Raw genomic sequence first — 19,703 nt, forward strand, 5'->3', positions numbered from 1 at the left:
GGGAGGTATTCACACCAACGGGCTCGGAGAGCACTGAGTTCTTAGGCTTCCAGTCGTCACCGACACATGGGGGGGGCCTGGGGAGGGGTGAAGGAGAGCTTGGGAGGGGGGTGGATGTGAGGGACAGGGGATATCGCGAAGTCCCTCCCCTCCTGAGTTCAAGCCCGTCCCCGAGCAAAGGGGAAAGCAGGGAGAGTTCCGATTCCAGTGGGGAAGCAGGAAGTCGTGTCCGAGGCTCAGGCAAGGTAGAGGAGCCAGGGTCCCAGGTGGGACAGGAAGGGGCAAGCAAGGGGGGAAGACCCATCCCTCCAACTCCAGAATTACGCAGGAAGAGGAGGGGCAAGAGGATGGGTCTGCCAAAGCTTTTGTGTTGGAGAAAGACGCGCCAAAAGCCATTAGGAGGTTCTGAAACCGACTGACAACATCGCTCCGTGTAAATAGCAATGACTTGAGCACTGTAAATACGCAGCACCAATAAAAGAATAAAATGCAGAGCTGCGTAGCGTCGTTACTCTGAAGTAGTCCACTCCGGCCACTGTGACAACCCATGACCAGAGATTGCAAGTGCGCCCGTTCCTTTCCTACTACTCTGTATCTCTGTATTCCTCAGTTCCGACCTGACATTGCGTAGGCAAGCGTTCAGTAGGATATGAGTCTAGTGTGTAAGAGGCAGGGAAGTTGCTGTGGAACCCTCAGGCAATTGATGACCAGTGGGAGGGTTCCAATAGGGTTTTAGCTGCACCAGGCCGCCTAGTAGTTAGTGCACGCGAACGGCAGGCAGGAACACCACTAGGACGTGGGGGTGAGTCATAGACTCGGGAAGTTAAGAGTGTCCAGGAACAGGGTCGGGGACCCGAACTGCAGTATAAAAAGGCTTAAGTAAAATGGGTGCAACCCACTCTAAGGAATTCCTTTCCCAGACTCCCAACCGAGGCAAAGCACAACTGAGGCTTGGCTCCGGTAAGGACTTTGAGGATGAAAGTCCACTCCAATTCGTTCTCTTAAATTGGCACGAAATCCCCGGGGCGGACAAGCTTGAAGGGAACCAATTGCAAAAACTTTGTAAGAAAAAAACACTGGGTCCGCTTTACTATGGACCACCCAGATGAGGGGAAATGGCTACCAGGAGGTTCCTTTAACATACAGTGAATCTCCGCTTTAAAATTAACCCTGGTGAACTCTGAATGAGAAAAGTTTTGTGAGGAATCCTACAAAGTATGTTATGGTATAAAATTATATATGTTTGCATGTTACATGTTGTCTGTGTTGTCTGTGAAGTGTATGTGCGTCTGATCCTTGTGTCTGCTATAGTTCATTGTTCCCCTTAAAGTAAATGAGAGATATAATCCAGGTTTAGGAAATTAGGGGTTTGTGTAAAATTTGGCCATGACACCCACAGACTGCCTTTTTTAAAGCATGCATAGTTTAAAATAATATAATAATAAGGCAAGCTTGCTTAAATAATCTTATGTAAGGGCTTGATCAACCCAAAAACAATGGCAAATATTTAAAAGAGTGGAGGTAGTGTGTAAAGGTTTGTTTTAAAGAGGCTGTAGAAGGCCATTTTTTCCTCTCCAAAAGTAAAAAGAGGGGGCAGGATGAAGGAAAATAAGAGTAGTAAGTTTGAAAATGCTTGCTCAATGCTTTGAAAATATTTTGAAACTTGAAAATGTTCACTTCATGAGGTGTGCAAATGTTTGTTATTGAGAGAGGCTCTAAAAGGGAGTCTTCCTCCAAGTGACTAGAGGAATATTGACTAAAGGAAAATTGAACAGCTATTCCTATAAAGGTGAATTGTTTGTCAAAAGTAGAGCTTCCTTAGCCAGGAATTGTCTATCTGAGTCTAGTTTTAACTTCAATTGTGTTGGGCTCCTGATATCACCTCTTAAGGAAAAAAACTCATCTGCTAAAGGGTTCTATATAAAGTTGGTATTTTCATTCAAATCTTGTGAATCCTGTATCTTAGAGGGTTAGACTAAATGACCTCAGGGTCCCTTCTAACCCCCATTTTAGAGCTATGTGAAAGGCAATGTGTCTGATGTGGTGATGGGTTGAAATTCAGCCCAGCTCTGCTTTCTGGCAAGGAAAGATTATTGGTTTTCAGAGTTGGAACAAGAGTGTAATTGTTGTTTTTGTGGAGTGATTATATAAGTTTTTATCACTTTCTCTATTAAGGGTTAAAGTTTAAGCACATATGAAAGTCTTGAACATTTCCCAATCTTTCTCTAGAGAGTAAAAGTGGGGTGTATGTGCATACCTACCCCTTTCTGTACAGAAAGGGGGAGCGGGAAGGGAAAAGGGAGATTGTAACCTTGAAAATGTTTGTTTGTGAACTCATAATATTTAAGGTCTGTGTCACAAGGGAGCCATGTGCTCTGTATGTAATGTTTCACCATGTGACTATGGAATATGGTGTTCCTTCTAGGGAAATGTTATTAAAAGTAGAGGATCCATAGCCAGCAAATGTCTATCTGAGTCACTTTAACCTTGATTCAAATGGACAGAATGGTTTTAGTAAGGAAGTAAATTCCCTCTTAAACTGTTTATCCAATCTTAAGGTTTGCTAAAGGCTTCTATATAACGTTGGTACTTTTAATCTTCCCCTTCCTTATTTTTCCCTTAGTACACACATGTGCTTCCGTGATAGGGCATAGCCTGTGTTTCCTTCCCAGTCAGGCGTCTGTACTCAAATGTATGTGTATCCTAAGGGCAGTGATAGTGTTGAGATCCCCATATTTCAGAAGGGGTGGACTAGATTACTCAAGATCCCTTCCAACCCTTTCCAAACTTGCAAAAAGGAGGGAGAGAAAATGTGTTTGTAAGCACTGAAAAGTGAGTTTCTGTGTAAAATCTAACCCTATTTTAAAATCTACTCTTTCCCCTTCCCTTCCTTTATTCAGATGGTAATTTTGTCAAGAGGTGCAGCACTTTAAAAAATGGTACAATAGACTGCCGAATCATGAACTCTGTACATGCACAGAGGCTATGTCAGCTTGAAGAGGAAAATAGAGGAGAAAAATGAGGTTTTAACTAAGGGGCGAAAAGGTTATAATCTGCTCATGAAATATTATTCAAATTTCTTAATGTAAAGCTTTGAACCACTGAGGGAAAACAACCTCATGTGTGTTACTGGTCCATCAAGGTTAAGTGGTTGCCAAGTTCCAAAAATCTTAACATGCCAGATTCTTTCCACAGGTATAAATAGCAGAGTACTACTATAAGTCTGTCTCTTGAGTAGTTTATAAATTAATTAAGAGGTTCAAGGTTATGCTTTGCACATGAAACTTAAATTTAAATTTCCTTATGTAAAAATAAATAGATAAAGAACCATTGAGAACCATCAACTGTTTAGAAGCTGCCAATTCCAGTTCAACATGCAAAACTCTGTACATTTTAGGAACATTTCCTGACTGATTTTCACATGAAATAATTTTCCCTTTCCAGCAGAATACTGAGATTCAGGGTGTGGAGAAATTCTTTCAGAACCTTAATGCAAAATTATCTCCCAATGGGGGGGGGGGACGCCACCTAAACAAGCCCCTCCACACTTGGAAATTCATAGAAAATTGCTGTCTACCAGTTGACAGACTATGCAAACAAAAGGCTCCATTTCTTTCCTAGCAGGTACTCAGGATGGATACTTATCTCCCATTTGCATTTCACCCCGAAGCATTACCCTATGTTAATATAACCCTCCCTTTTCTAATGTAGCAATGATTGAGTGTTTTGCCAATTCTTTTCTTCCACAGCAAAAAAAAAAAAAAAAAAAAGTGAGGAGTGAGGAGATACAAACAGTAATTTCATTTCTCTTTGGCGCTTCTCTTTAGCTTATAAATAATCTGCTTCCATTTATTATATCAGTTTTTCCATTATGTCTATGAAATTATTCTAACAATAACCAGGTAAAAATTGTTGTGTGAGTGGTAATCTAAATTTTATTTTGTTTTATTTTTGTATCTTTTTTTTTTGGTATTTCTACTTTTTCTTTCTGTACATACAAATGTAGCATCTAAGTCATTCTTTCCTGTAAATAATAATAATAATAATCCCTTTCAAACAAGATACATGAACCTCAAAGAGAATTCAGAACCACATAAGGAAAATGTTAATAACTTATCGATTGTGTCCTAATTAACAAAATTTTTGTCCTTTGTTTCCTCCACAGCCAAACTAGGTGAAGTAAATTAAACTGACTGAGTAGACAATAACAGCAGTAATTAAATAACTATGATCTTATATTATTTGCAGCTCCCCAAGAAGAAATTTCTAGAATATTCTCCCCTTTCTTGACTATTTATCACTATTATTTTTTAACTAATTATATCTTCAGGCCCCAACCCCCTGCAGGCCTATTTTCAAAAGGATGTTTTACAGGAAACCAAATTGACATTTTATCTCTTTGATCACAACCTAAGAAGGAGGACCTAGAAAGCTATAACGTTTCAGCAAGGTTTAGAAGTGCTGTTATAGAAGTACTGTTAACTTCCTCCCAGTGACTCGAAGGCAGACAAGAAAACCCCCTTGTTGGAGATACATGCAAAAGCAGCAAGAATTATCTCAAGTTCACCTGATTGCCTCAAGATATACAAATGGCGTATAATTAATAATTTGAAGGTTTTGTGCATTATGTGTTATATAGGAATACTGAAATGTGTCAAATGACTTTGGGACAAAGGGGGAAAGTGAATTGCAAGGACATTCTCTCTCCTTGACCTCAAGACTCTGTGCCCTAGGATTTAAAAGCAGCCGGAATTGTCTCAAGATCATGATGGCCTCAAGACATACAACTGATATATAATTATTAGGTCTTATGTTGCGTGATATTCGACAGAAACATTGAACTATGTCTGACAGTATGTTATTTCCACAAGGAGGGGGAGGTGAACCAATTTTGTGTTTAATTGTTGGGTTTTTTTTAAAAAAAAAAAATGTATAGTGTCCCAATGTTTTTTTTTTTGTATTATTGCCATGCATTGTATGCCTTTTAAAGGATCAGGATATTGCATAGTTCAGTATTTAGATTAGATCAACTTATGACCACATTTTCTTGTCCCACCTGGCACTCTGCAGTGTGCCAACCTTCTCTACACATTTTTTAAATTTGTTTTTACTCATTTTACCAAGAATAAGCTCCAAGATCCATGAAACACCAGATAAATGAAGGTATTTATGTCTTGATTTAACAGGAATGATCCCTTTTAGAGTTAAATTTGACTAATTTGGACATGTTTTATGGGGCTGTATAAATTTTAATTTGGCTTCAGTTCTAATTGGGCAAGTGTATCCAAGGTGCAAGTAGCTTTCTTCCTTTAAGAGCAACTGGGCAACTCCCTACAGTGCAAGGCCAGAGCCTATAATAAAGGCCCATAGAAAGCCCAAGGCAAAGGCATCTCTCTCATGACATGTCCAAACCTGTGGCAGCTATGGTGAGTGCCAGGCGACATGGTCAATATGAAAGCCCTAAGGGGATTCACCAGGGATTGTTGCTGTTGTGCCACGTTGGAGGTGTGCAACCAGAGGAGAGCTAGCTTTTGACACCTGAGAACACACAAAAGGGTAAACAAGCAAACTGCACTTTCCAGTCAATATTGGTGGACCATCCTGTTAAGTGTAATACATAGACCATTTTTGAGAAATGCTTCTCCCAAAGTACTAAAACAACACATCTGGTTATTCTTTTGTGGGGCAACAATTTTTAAGAAAAATTATAGCCCCAAATGGGGAATTGTTATAAGAATTTTGAGGTCATATCTATATATATATAATAATTGTTCATAAAACATGTACATGAATGTACAGGCACATGTCTGAAGCAGCACAGGAAGACAGGCCTTTCTGACACCATTTTGACTCTCTCTCTGACCAGGTGTTCCTCTGCAAGGAAGAAGTGGGGTGGGGGGAACCTTCTCATTGTCTCAGGAATTAAAGTGATAATCCCTGGCATCCTGATACCTGACTGCCAGACAAAAGGGTGTGATTAACTTGGCTGGGAAACAGGGAAATGTAAATATCTCTCAATTTTGTTGATTAGGTTTTGGGGGGCAGGGGGCAGGGTCCAGACTGCTCAGATTACTGCCACCAGACCTCCCCTTTCATGATGTACCTATGATGAATCTAGGGAGGGGGGTCTTGGGCTACACCCCTTCTGTGACATATGGATGATGCTTCTGGGGGGTGGGCTGAAACCAATTTCAAATTTCTTTTTAAGGGCAAGACATCTTTGTTTGGGGTTCCTTCCTTGTTCTCCTGTGTGAGAGGAAGGACCCTGTTGCAACAGTTAAAATAAAAGTGCCTTGCTTCGTACGTCCTGGTTTGGTCTCTGTTATTTGGTGGGCAGGAGACGCTTAAATTCGTCTGCTTGCCTGGATCCTTGAGCTCTCCCTGGGTCAAGATCCATTTCTCTGGGTTCATAGGAACCAGCTTAAATTTTACAACAATATGTAAAATGCAAGCCTAAGGCAAGCATTTGAAAAGTGGACTGCTCTTTGTGATATATGTACCAGATGTCAGGGACTGGCAGGGTACTGCCTAGTGTGCAGGGGGCTGGAGTCTGACTCAGGAGAGCAGGACAGTGGTTTGTAGGGACCTGTTCCAGCCAGGAGGCAAGAGCCAGAGGCAAGAGAAGCTTCAGAGCTTTAGGAAGAAGCAGGCCAGGCATGTGAAAGACCAGGTGCCTCCCCACCCTCTCCTACACCATTGTCTTCCAGAACCAGGAGAGTCTTTCTTGAAGTGGAGAGCAGAAGCAGCTTCCATGCAGGCATAGTCTCCAGCTGCATGCACGCAGCCTGTCTGGGAAGGTACATAAACTGGTGGAGGGGAAGTGGTTTCCTGTTGCTGCAACTGCTGCATAGAGCACAAACCTGGGAATAGCTGCCTAGAAACTGGATTGGTGTGCATAGTTAACCAGAGCTGTAGAAGCAGCTGTGTTATCTTTGACAGTAAAGAGTTACTGTAACTATCTGCTGTGTGCATTCATTTGGCTGGGAAGCGCCCAGTGACTGACCTCAATCACCTGGTTGCCTTATTATTGTGTCCACAAAGAAGCAAAAACTGTAAAATAAAAAAATTGTATTTTATATTGTGGAAAGCAATGTGTGGCCTTCATTTTCAGAACTACTGTAACATGCAGTTTACGGATTGCTGTGTGGAGTGGGCTTTAACAGGAAACACAGTTATAACACTCCGTTATCACTGTTATGTCAGACTTTATCTACCTTAGTCGTGCCTAGTATTTTCTCATGTGTCTTTCAGTATTGTAACATTTAACTCTTACTGGCTATATTGCTATAGAGCTGCGGTCAAAGCGTTGAGCCAGGAGAACTGTGCCTTACTTGTAATCTGACATTGCCCAACCTGTGTGGGCAGTTAAGTGACCTTTCTTCATGGTTTTAAAGCATGAGCTTGCTTCAGATGCTTCAGTTGATAATCCTTCTGACCTGCCTTCGAAAATATATGCCACCTTCAGTTACTTTGCTAACAGCTGTTTGCTTTAAGCTTTCTCTGCTCTAAATAGAATAGTTAAAATGGCCAAGAAGCATACATTACAAAATATCAAAATAACTAGAGTCATATACAGTGCTTTTAGTGGGGGGGGCACTTAAATATAAACATTGCAGATAAAAACAATACAAAAATACAATAAAATTCCAGTTACAGGTACCAGTAGGTAGTTGTGTTGGTCTGACGTAGTCGAAACAAAATAAAATAATTCCTTCCAGTAGCACCTTAGAGACCAACTAAGTTCATCATTGGTATGAGCTTTCGTGTGCATGCACACTTCTTCAGATATACATCATTTGCAATTAAACAAAATAACTAAAATAGAAGTTGCACCACATTCCCCCTCACACCTGGTATGATAACCTCTCCCAAATACATCCTTTACAATCTTTCATTTACGAGCCTCGTTCTCAAGCATTCCCACCAATCATACTGACATAAAGTGAATGCCTGGTCTGCATAAAATCCCAGACAGCTTTAAGCATGATTAACAACCTGCTCATTCACCCATCACCATCTGGGGCAATAAAGTAACATACAAACAGCAACATAAGCACTCGCTCCTTGTCTCTCATCCAGGTAGCACCTTAATTGGTTCGCTCTCCCACACTGTGGAATTAAACAACTTCAAAAGACACAAACACATTACAACCCGGATGTGAGGGACAGGGGATATCGCGAAGTCCCTCCCCTCCTGAGTTCAAGCCCGTCCCCGAGCAAAGGGGAAAGCAGGGAGAGTTCCGATTCCAGTGGGGAAGCAGGAAGTCGTGTCCGAGGCTCAGGCAAGGTAGAGGAGCCAGGGTCCCAGGTGGGACAGGAAGGGGCAAGCAAGGGGGGAAGACCCATCCCTCCAACTCCAGAATTACGCAGGAAGAGGAGGGGCAAGAGGATGGGTCTGCCAAAGCTTTTGTGTTGGAGAAAGACGCGCCAAAAGCCATTAGGAGGTTCTGAAACCGACTGACAACATCGCTCCGTGTAAATAGCAATGACTTGAGCACTGTAAATACGCAGCACCAATAAAAGAATAAAATGCAGAGCTGCGTAGCGTCGTTACTCTGAAGTAGTCCACTCCGGCCACTGTGACAGCAACCTCCTAATCATTTTTGGGCTACTTCGGAGTTGCCGGGATGAGCGTGTCCGAGGCGGAGAAGTGGCGGCAGATCGCTGAGCAAGCCCAGCTAGAACTGCAACAGCTGTCGCTGCAGGCGCAGGGAGAATTGAAGGCAGCTAAAGAGGAGACTAAGAAGGTCCAGGACGACCGGCTACAACTTGCGGAACAGGTGAGAGAGCTCCAGGAAAAAGAGCAGCATTTAAGGGCGGTGGCGGTAGACCTCCAAAACAAGCTGGATGCAGAGAAAAACAAGGCGGGAGGGGCTCCCCAAGTCCAAGTGCTGCCAGGAAGGAGAGCAGGGACCCTTGTAAGCAAGTTCAATGGAGACCCGAAGGAGTTTCAGGGCTTTGAGACTGAGATCGTGTATGCTCTTGAGCTGCACCAGAATGAGTTCCCCGATGATGAGCACAGAGTAGCGTTTATTGTGGAACATCTCACCGGAGCAGCCAGGGAGTGGCTAAGACCATTAATCGCAACCAAGAATCCTTGCATGAAAAATGTCCAACAATTTCTAGAAGGTTTGAGGACGATGTATTCGTCCGATAGTCATTTGGACCAGACTAAGGAGGAACTGCATAATTTACGCCAAGGAAATATGACAGTTCGCGCATATTGGGCGAAATTCACCATGCTGGTGCACAGACTGGGGTGGGTTTTGGATTCGCCTCCCATGCAAGCTGCGTTTTACTTGGGTTTGAGCGAGGAGGTGAAGGATGAACTCTCGAGAGGTCCAAAGCCCAGTACTATGGATCAGCTGCGCAAAGCAGCTCTGGCGGTGGGGGTGAGGCAGGAATCCCGGTGGAACGACAAGCAAGCGACGCGCGCAAAGCGGGCTTGGTTCCCACGGTCGCAGGAGAAGCCACTCCCTCAACAACCCTTTCAGGCCACGCCTGGAGCCAGCCAGGACCAGGAGCCCATGCAGATTGATAGCGCGCGCGCGCGGGCTTTTCAAACCCCAGCGGCGCCAAGACGCAAGGAGGGAAGGGGCGGGAATTGCTTTCTCTGCAACTCACCCCAGCATCTCGTCAGAGACTGCCCACATCGCAGGGAGTGGCAAGGAAAGGCGGGAACGGTGGTGCCCTCCCCCACTGACGCAGCACCACAGCAGGGAAACGGGAAAGCCTGGCTGCAGGAGACAAGGGGCAGCAGCCAGGCACAGTCAGCAGACAACAGCCCCAGCCCGCCCACCCGCACAGAGAGGTGCAGAGCCAGCCCACCCCTCCCAGAGCAGGAGTGGTTCTAGAAGTGACGCTAACGCTCCCAAATGGCTATCCCCTGACGGTCCTCGCCTTAATTGACAGTGGGGCGTCCGCCAACTTCTTCTCGAGAAACTTTGCAGAAGAGCACCAGATCCAGCTTTTGCAGTTGGATTTTCCTCTGCACGTAGCAACCATTGACGGCAGGGAGCTGCTGGGAGGGGCCATCACACATCAAACCCCCCCCATGAGAATGACGGTGGGAAGGCACTCAGAGACACTGGCGTTCAACGTCACCACCATCTCAGACCCCCCCATCGTCTTGGGCATGAGCTGGCTGGCGCGCCACGACCCCTCCATCAGTTGGCACCAGAGGTGCATCACGTTTGGGTCAGACTTTTGTCTGGAACATTGCATGCAGCACCAACCAGGGGAGGGGCCTCCGATAGCCACGGTGGCCACCATGCATATCAAAGGGGGTGAGGCAATACCCAAGCAGTACTGGGACCTGCAGGAGGTCTTCAGCGAAGCGGAGTCCGACCACCTACCCCCGCACAGGCCTTTTGACTGCCAGATCAACCTGGTGCCAGGGGCGACGATACCCCCAGCCAAGCTGTACGCCATGTCAGACCAGGAGCTGGAGGATCTGCGCGCTTTCATCGACAAGAACCTCAAGCGGGGGTTCATAAGGGAAAGCAAGGCAGCAGGGGGCAGCCCGGTCTTCTGGGTGGACAAGAAAGACACGCAACAGCGCCGTCTTGTGGTGGACTTTAGACGGCTGAATTCGGTGACAGAGCCCGTGGCTTTCCCCATGCCCAGAGTGGATGATCTCCTGACAGCGGCACGCAGGGGCAAGATTTTCACCAAGCTGGACCTAAGGGGGGCGTACAACTTGATCAGGATCCGGGAAGGAGATGAATGGAAAACCACGATGTTCACGCCTCTGGGCTCTTTTGAATATCTGGTGATGCCCTTCGGTTTGCAAGGGGGCTCAGCATGCTTCCAGGCCTTCATGCACCACGTCCTGGGGTCCCTCCTCTTCAGGAAATGCTTGGTCTTCCTAGATGACATCCTTATCTACTCGAATGACCCAGTGCAGCATGTGAAAGATGTCAGAGAGGTGTTGCAACGCCTGAAGGAGAACCACCTGTATGTGAAGCTGGAGAAGTGCAAGTTTCACACCAAAGAGGTGGACTTCCTGGGCTACAAGCTGTCAGACAAGGGGCTGGCGATGGACAAGGACAAGGTGCAGGCCATCCTGGACTGGCACAGCCCCAGGACGCGCAAAGATGCCCAACGCCTACTAGGCTTCGCTAACTTCTACAGGAAGTTCATCAAGAACTTCTCTCGCGTTACGGCTCCCATCACGGACTGCCTGAGAGGCAAGCAGAAGTTCAAGTGGACACCAGAGGCGCAAGCAGCGTTCGAAAGCCTCAAGAGAGTGTTCGCCTCAGACCAAAACCTGTTCCATGTGGTGCAGGACGCGCCCCTACGCATTGAGACAGATGCTTCTGAAAAAGCTGTGGGCGCAATTTTGTTGCAACTGGACGCCAACAGGGAGTGGAGACCCTGTGCCTTCTTCTCCAGGAAGCTGACACAGCCTGAACGCAACTACACAGTGTTTGATAGGGAACTTCTTGCGATCTACGCTGCGTTCCAGCACTGGCGACACTTCCTGGTGGGCGCGAAGCACCCCATCCAGGTGTGCACAGACCACAAGAACCTGGAGTTCTGGAGAACTGCCAGGGTGCTCAACCAGCGGCAGATACGGTGGGCAGAGTTCTTCTCGAACTTCAACTTCTCCATCCACTACATCCCGGGGGAGCAGAATGTCAGGGCGGATGCCCTCTCCCGCAAGCCAGAGTACATGGAGGAGGAGGCGCCACCAGCCCCAAGGCACATTTTCCCCCCGTCGGCATGGTCCTGCGGAGCAGCTGTGGTGAGCGAGGCAGAACTCACAGCACTGACGGCAGCGGATGAATTTGCCAACCGCATCTTCAGAGAACTGAGAGGGGGGAGGGAGCAGGCAAAAGACTTTGCAGAACGCAGAGGGCTGCTTTTCTACAAGGGTGCGCTGTACCTACCCACCACCCAGCTTCGACGTACGGTCCTCAAGCAGATGCACGACAACCCTACAGCGGGGCATTTTGGAAGGGACAAAACCGCTCACCTAGTCATGAGACACTTCTGGTGGCCAGGGGTGCGGGAAGATGTTCGAGACTATGTAAGGGGCTGTACCACCTGCCAGCGGGCGAAGGTGGTCAGAGCAGCGCCACCAGGGTTGCTGGAGCCCTTAGCCACACCACACAGGCCGTGGGAAGTGGTGTCCATGGACTTCATCACAGATCTGCCTTCGTCCAGGGGTAAGACTGCAGTGTTGGTGGTGGTGGACCTTATGTCCAAAATGTGTCACTTTATACCGTGTGCCAGGGCAGTCTCGGCAGAAGAGACAGCCAAACTGTTTGTTGATCACATTTTCAGACTGCATGGATTACCTTTAAGGGTTATTTCGGATCGTGGCCGCCAATTTGTTTCCAGGTTCTGGCGGCGGCTCATGAACCTCCTGCAGGTGGAGGTCAGCTTGTCGACGGCTAGACACCCGCAGACCAACGGACAAGCGGAGAGGGTCAACGCCATTCTGCAGCAGTACCTGAGATGCTACGTCAGCCAGCGGCAAACGGACTGGGTGGATCGCTTGCCACTAGCAGAATTTGCCTACAACAATGCAGTGCACGTCTCCACAGGGGTGTCGCCCTTTAAGGCCAATTACGGGCGCGACCTCAGATCTTTCCCAGAGAGGGAGAGGGAGGAGGAGGAGGAGGAGGGCCCACAGGCTGAGGATTGGGCAGAGGAACTGGAGACGGTGCACCAGCAGCTCAGAGAACACTTGGAGAGGGCCAAGGAAGCGTACAAAAAGGGGGCAGATCGCCACAGGCGACAAGGGGAGGTCATCAGGGTGGGGGACAAGGTGTGGTTGTCCTCGGAGGGCCTTCCCACCAGAGGGAGGTGCAAAAAGCTGGCACCCAAAAGGCTGGGCCCCTTCACGGTCACGCAACAGGTAAACCCGGTGGCATACAGGCTGGCACTGCCAGAGGACATGAGGGTGCATCCAGTGTTTCATAGATCGCTGCTGTCGCCGTACAGGGAAAGCAGCAGGCTCCGAGACGGCGAACAAACCCCCGAGGGAGGGGGGGAGAGGGAAGGCAGGGAGCAACTCAATGAGGCCACGGCCATCCTGGATTCAAGGTGGGGGGTGGGGGGACTGGAGTACCTCATGGCATGGGAGGATGCTCCACCGTCCCAGAATGAATGGGTCCCAGCCACTCAGATACAGGAGGAATTCTTGGTGGAAGAATTTCACGCCCTCTTTCCCCACAGACCCAAGCCCTGGCACATGGAAAGGGAGGGGGAGGAGGAGGAGGCACGGGAGAGCAGCTCACCATGGCGCTGGGAAGCGGAGTTTGAGGAACCAGAGGATGAGGTATGGGTGTCACCGAGATCCACCCAGTCAGAGGAAGGAGCAGATTGGCAGAACGTTTTTACCCCCACCAGCTCTGACGCCACGGACTTTTTGGGATTCCCGTCCGCCCAGGCGGAAGGGGGGGGCTCGCAGGACTGGGGGGAGGTATTCACACCAACGGGCTCGGAGAGCACTGAGTTCTTAGGCTTCCAGTCGTCACCGACACATGGGGGGGGCCTGGGGAGGGGTGAAGGAGAGCTTGGGAGGGGGGTGGATGTGAGGGACAGGGGATATCGCGAAGTCCCTCCCCTCCTGAGTTCAAGCCCGTCCCCGAGCAAAGGGGAAAGCAGGGAGAGTTCCGATTCCAGTGGGGAAGCAGGAAGTCGTGTCCGAGGCTCAGGCAAGGTAGAGGAGCCAGGGTCCCAGGTGGGACAGGAAGGGGCAAGCAAGGGGGGAAGACCCATCCCTCCAACTCCAGAATTACGCAGGAAGAGGAGGGGCAAGAGGATGGGTCTGCCAAAGCTTTTGTGTTGGAGAAAGACGCGCCAAAAGCCATTAGGAGGTTCTGAAACCGACTGACAACATCGCTCCGTGTAAATAGCAATGACTTGAGCACTGTAAATACGCAGCACCAATAAAAGAATAAAATGCAGAGCTGCGTAGCGTCGTTACTCTGAAGTAGTCCACTCCGGCCACTGTGACACCAGACTTTCATTCTGCAACACAAAACACAATTCCAATTACCACCAAATAATACCTCCGGATACATATATCTAGATAATAATGTAAATTACATTATGCTTTCTAAATATGAAGGAGAGAAGAAACTTATTTTGAAAAATTCTGAGAAACAGTGCGGCAGGCTCCCCCACACCCAGTTTAGGCAATGGTAGGCATCTCTTCCAGCCACCTGGCTAATTTTCAAAATTCCAATATTGCATGATAAGGGACATTCTCAAAGCCAGGAAATCTTGTGTAGAAAGCTAGTGTTCAGTTAGAAAATTCCTGTTTCTTCACTAGGTTGGGACACACCTATTAAATTACTTAAAAGGGGAGAAACAACACATGGGAATGGCAAGCTCTAGGAAATTCCAAAAGAGCATGGTAAATAAATGCAAACAAGTAACATCTGCCTCTGTGCTGTGACTCAGCGGGAAGGATGGCGGTTCAAGTGCTACTTCAAGGAAATGTCACTGCATAGTTGCAGTTTGTGCCCCACAAAAATCTGAGCAAGGCGTATTGGTGTTGGCCTGCTGGAAAAACTTTTTGCTGAATAAAAATGTTTTTTTTACTAAAGGACTGAGGAAGCAAAGAGAACCTAGGAAGAGTGCTGCTGGATCAGGTCAGAGGCCCGTCTAGTTTAGCATCCTGTTCTTGACCTATGAGAAGCCCACAAGTAGGACCTATGCGCAGCAGCACTGTCCCCACTTGAGATTCCCAGAAACAGTCAAGCACTGGAGCCAGAATCCAACCCTCCTCCTGAGGCCAGCTACCATGTCATCAGAGCAGTGCTGCCTTTTGGTCTGCAAAGGCTTTTATTAGTCTTATGAAAGCACACTTCACACCCACTCCAATTTAGATACGACTTATAATATATATAAAGTTGGAGCTGATCAATTCTAGGGCTCTGCCCAGTCATGGTATAGATGCCATTTTCAGTGTGTTCACCCTGAGGATGTGAACCAAGCTACTTGAGGACGGAGACATGGACATGCAGGATCATGACGCTGGTGGTGGTTCAGTTTCAGGTGTTTTCCCATTAAAAGTACAGTTGTACTTACTTAAAGTGTAGTTTTCTACTTGGAATGCTTTACAGTCTCGCTCAGACCTAGCTTCCACCTTGGGCTCCATATTGGGGAAACATGGGATATAAGACAGACAAACAGGTGGGATTCTATCCAACTAAGTTATATTCAGAGTAAACCCACTGAAATTAATGGACCCAGTATGTGTGGGACTAAAATTGGATAAAATCTATAGTTTTGGTGCAGAAACAACATTGGTTACCCTGGTGCATGACTGTTTCTGGGAGATGGATGAGGGGAGGTACAAACCTTTTGATTCTGATCTATAATTCCAATCTAATCTATAGATTGGAATTACAGGAAAAAACTGGTCTAATGATTGCAAAAAAAATTAAAATATTTGGGCATACAGACAACGGTCAAGGGAATCGACCTGATACAGGAGAATTATGGGGAGGCATGGAAAAAAATTAATGGGGAGAGTATCAATAGTAAAAATGTGTGTGGTATCAAAAATGATATATCTATTTCAAAATCTACCATTATTGGGTAAAAGCAAAATATTTAAGGATTGGAAGAAATCAATTACTAAATTCATATGGAACGGCAAGAAGCCGAGAATAAAATATAAAATTATGATTGATCATAGGGAAAGGGGTGGATACGGACTCCCTGATTTAGAAACTTATCATGACGCAGCCGCTATCATGTGGATGAAAGAATGGATAGAACTTAAAGACATGGATATATTAGATCTAGAGGGGTTGGGGCTGGGTTTCGGATGGCACCACTACCTAATGAGGGGAAAAAATGAAAGGAAAAATGTTTTTATGATGAACATCGTAAGAAGATCTATCTACGTAATATGGCAGAAATATAAAAGGTTTTTTGAACCCAAAACACCTTGGTGGGTTTCACCACTCGAAATAGTGGCTGTAAGAAGAACTAATATGGACAACAATTGGCCTACATATAAAATATTATTAGAGGAGAAAGAGGGAAATTTAAAATTGAAAGAATATCAAGAAATAAAAGCCACCCAAAAACGTGGTTACAATATTTCCAAATAAACCAAAGATTACAATTGGATAAAAAAAATCGGTTTTGAAAAATATATATCAAAATTAGAGGAAATATTATTGGAAAATAAAAATAAATATTTGAGGAACCTTTATCAAATTTTATTAAAATGGAAGACAGAAGAGGAATTAACTAAAGATTGTATGATTAGGTGGAGTCAAGATTTAGGCAAATCAATTGGCATAGAAAAATGGGAGAAATAATGGAAAGTAGATTCAAAATACACGCCAAATTATGATTTAAAAGAAAATCTTCTAAAAATGCAAAACAGATGGCATTTAACACCCATTAAATTGGCAAAAATGTATCCAGGCTTAAATAATTTTTGTTGGAAATGTAATAAGGAAATTGGCACCTTCATACATATGTGGTGGAACTGCAATAAAACCAAGATGTTTTGGGAAATAATATACAAGGAATTAAAGAAAATGTTGAAGTATTCATTTAAAAAATCTCCGGAACTCTTCTTATTAGGGATGATGCCAGAAGACATCAAACCCCAAGACAGATGCTGTGTAAGTTACGCAGTAGCAGCTGCGAGAAACCTGATAGCAATGAATTGGAAGTCTGCAAACACCCCAAATTTGGAAGAATGGCAACAAAAATTATATAATTATTATAAATTGGCAAAGAAATATGAACAAATCAAAGGAGTAAAATTGGAAGAGTCTGAAGAAACCTGGAAACAATTTATGCATTATATAACAGAAATAGTGGAAAATCCTAAACTCATATTAGATATATAAAGGTTCTATGAAAATTTAAGAATTGTATATTATGGGAAGAAAATAATTAAAAATCGATAAGTAATTAAGGGGAAAGCACGTTGGGAGTATGTATAGACCGAGAAGGGAGAAACTCAGTATCGGCTGAGAAGTCATTTTGGGAGGGGAAAGGGGGGGGGAGGGAAGTAAAATAGAAGACCTGTAAAATGAGATATCTGTAACAGCATGGTATTCTCTTTTATAGTTGTATCTTCTTTTTTAATAATAACAATGTAAACTAAAAAAAAAACCTTTTGATTCTGCTGGACCTCTCAGGGTACTGGAAAGCAACAAAGCACCCCTGCACCCCCATGAATAGTCATCCCCAGACTTAAACAGAGAAAGCTTGTGTATGTAGAACCTGAAATACAATACAAAATGTACAGGCACTATTCTCATTTTGGAGGAAAAAACTTTACTGCTTCCCCTTTTAGTGTTTTATTTTCCCTCACCCCAGAAGAAATCCCGTGAATACCCCTGTATCAGTAGCTTTTGATACCATCAGCCTTCCGGGATACCTTGTGAAGTTGGATTTGAGGCCATTGTTTTGCAGCTTTTCTGCCTTTTCCTGGGATGTTGATTTCATAGGATGGTGTTGGTTAGAACTGCTGTTTCCACTCTCTGGCCACTGACTTGTAAAGAACCACAGGTTTTCATTTTTTCCCCAGTCTTGTTTTAATCTTGTTTTGATTATTTTTTGTGACGTACTTTATATTTTGAAGGCTGCTTTAAATACTTTGCAAAGGAAAAAGTGAACTAAAAATAAAAACTTAACTTGCAAATGCACGCTCCTCAGTCTGAGTTTGTTTAAGGAATAGCAGTTGCCTAACACTTGGTACCATATCATTCCCCCCCCCCCGAAATGCCCCCACATGCCTCTTCCTCCTAGCACAAATTGAAACAGAATAGATTATAGTTAACTGTTTTACACTTGTGCAACATCATTATAAAAGCGTGAGATATTTTCTTCTTCTTCTTTTCTTCTTCCTCTTCTTCTTCTTCTTCTTCTTCTTCTTCTTCTTCTTCTTCTTCTTCTTCTTCTTCTTCTTCTTCTTCTTCTTCTTCTTCTTCTTCCTCCTCCTCCTCCTCCTCCTCCTCCTCCTCCTCCTCCTCCTCCTCCTCCTCCTCCTCCTCCTCCTCCTCCTCCTCCTCCTTCTTCTTCTTCTTCTTCTTCTTCTTCTTCTTCTTCTTCTCTCTCTCTCTCTCTCTCTCTCTCTCTCTCTCTCTCTCTCTCGATTTCCCTCTCGTTCCAAAATCTGGGTTTCTTAGCCCATAATAAATATAAATACATAAAGTCTGATAATGTTTCTGGACTGTATTTTCTTTCAGTCATTCTCTCTCTCTCTCTCTCTCTCCCCCCCTCCCATCTCTTTCTCTTCTGCTTCTCCTCTTCCAGTAATCATAGCTCCATGAGTTGGAAATAGATGAAAGCTCTAAATAGTTCACAGTAGAAAAGAGAGGTCAATTTATGCTCTGTTGAAAGTGATTTGACTTCTGGTTTGTTTGCCAATTGTGTGCATGTTGCAGAACATGAGTTCTGTAATCTAAGCTCTGTGGGAGCAGAGCTGTCTGTCGGCATTTCTCAACTTTCAACTGAAGGATATTTGGCCTACATTTGCAGAGTATTGATTTTATCTTCAGCAAATGCCTGTTATTAACTCTGTTGTTGTTGTTTAGTCGTTTAGTCGTGTCCGACTCTTCATGACCCCATTAACTCTGTACACACAGACAAATGCATTGTAATAAAGAGTTCATTTCTTTCAGATATACAGCTGTACCTTGGAAGTTGAACGGAATCCGTTCCGGAAGTCCATTCGACTTCCAAAACGTTTGGAAACCAAAGCGCAGGTTCTGATTGGCTGCAGGAAGCTCCTGCATCCAATTGGAAATCCCGTTGGATGTTCGGCTTCCAAAAATAGTGCGCAAACTGGAACAGTCACTTCCGGGTTTGCAGCGTTCGTAAGCCAAAACGTTTGACAACTAAGCTGTTTGAAAACCAAGGTACGACTGTATAGGTGTTGGTAATAAAAGTATTTTATATTTGTAAACAAAAAAGATCTGTATTTCCGTGAATTTGCTTATGTGTTGAGAGTTCTTAGGCTAGCATAAGATAACATTGCAAAGCACAACATCAGATGATACCACAATGCTATACATGTTTACTCAAAAGTCAGTCTTGTTAACTTCAGTGGGGCTTACTCCTAGGTGATTATGTCTATATAGGATTGATTTGTTTGCCCCAGGTTGTTGCAGTACACCATATCTAAGAAGAAGATGAGTTTCCAATTTTTGAAATACCTTAGGAGCTAGCTAAATTTGTTCCAAAGCTTGCTTCTCCTCCCATCTCAGGGTTAGCTTCTGAACATCTTCAAAATCCTTTCTTTACAGCCATATAAGCTAGTGAATATCTCCCCAATTTGGGACAGTAAATAGAACAGTCCATATCATAACTGCCCTTATGCAATACTATGTACATGTATGGTCAAACCTTTTTCAAAAATGTCACTGTAGAACTGGAAAAGGTGCAACCAAAATTTAGCAGAGAGCTGGAGCACCTTCTCTGTTAGGCAAAGCTAAAGCATTTGGGGCTTTTTAGTTTAGAAAAATATATCTAAATGCTAGGGGTTTATAACAGCAAAGCAGAACTTGTGGCCTTCCAGATGTTGTTGGACTACAGCTCCCATCACCCCAACCATGAGTTAGGGCTAAAGACGGTGACATCTGGAAAGCCACTTGTTCCCCAACTCTGGTTTATAAAATTATGCATCGTATAAAGAGGTTGGATACAGATAAGCGTTATTATAGAACCCCCCCCATTTTATTTTCAGTTCCTTTGCTACGGTAATA

At 44.9% G+C, this 19,703-nt stretch overlaps 1 protein-coding gene across 1 annotated transcript in view; it reads left to right on the plus strand.

The window, feature by feature from the left end:
* Positions 1-19,703, plus strand: part of SLC22A4 (solute carrier family 22 member 4) — a 79,438-nt gene that overhangs the window by 24,717 nt on the left and 35,018 nt on the right. The window lies entirely within an intron of this gene.

This window comes from Zootoca vivipara, chromosome 2, assembly GCF_963506605.1.
Source record: "Zootoca vivipara chromosome 2, rZooViv1.1, whole genome shotgun sequence".
Classification (NCBI taxonomy): domain Eukaryota; kingdom Metazoa; phylum Chordata; class Lepidosauria; order Squamata; family Lacertidae; genus Zootoca; species Zootoca vivipara.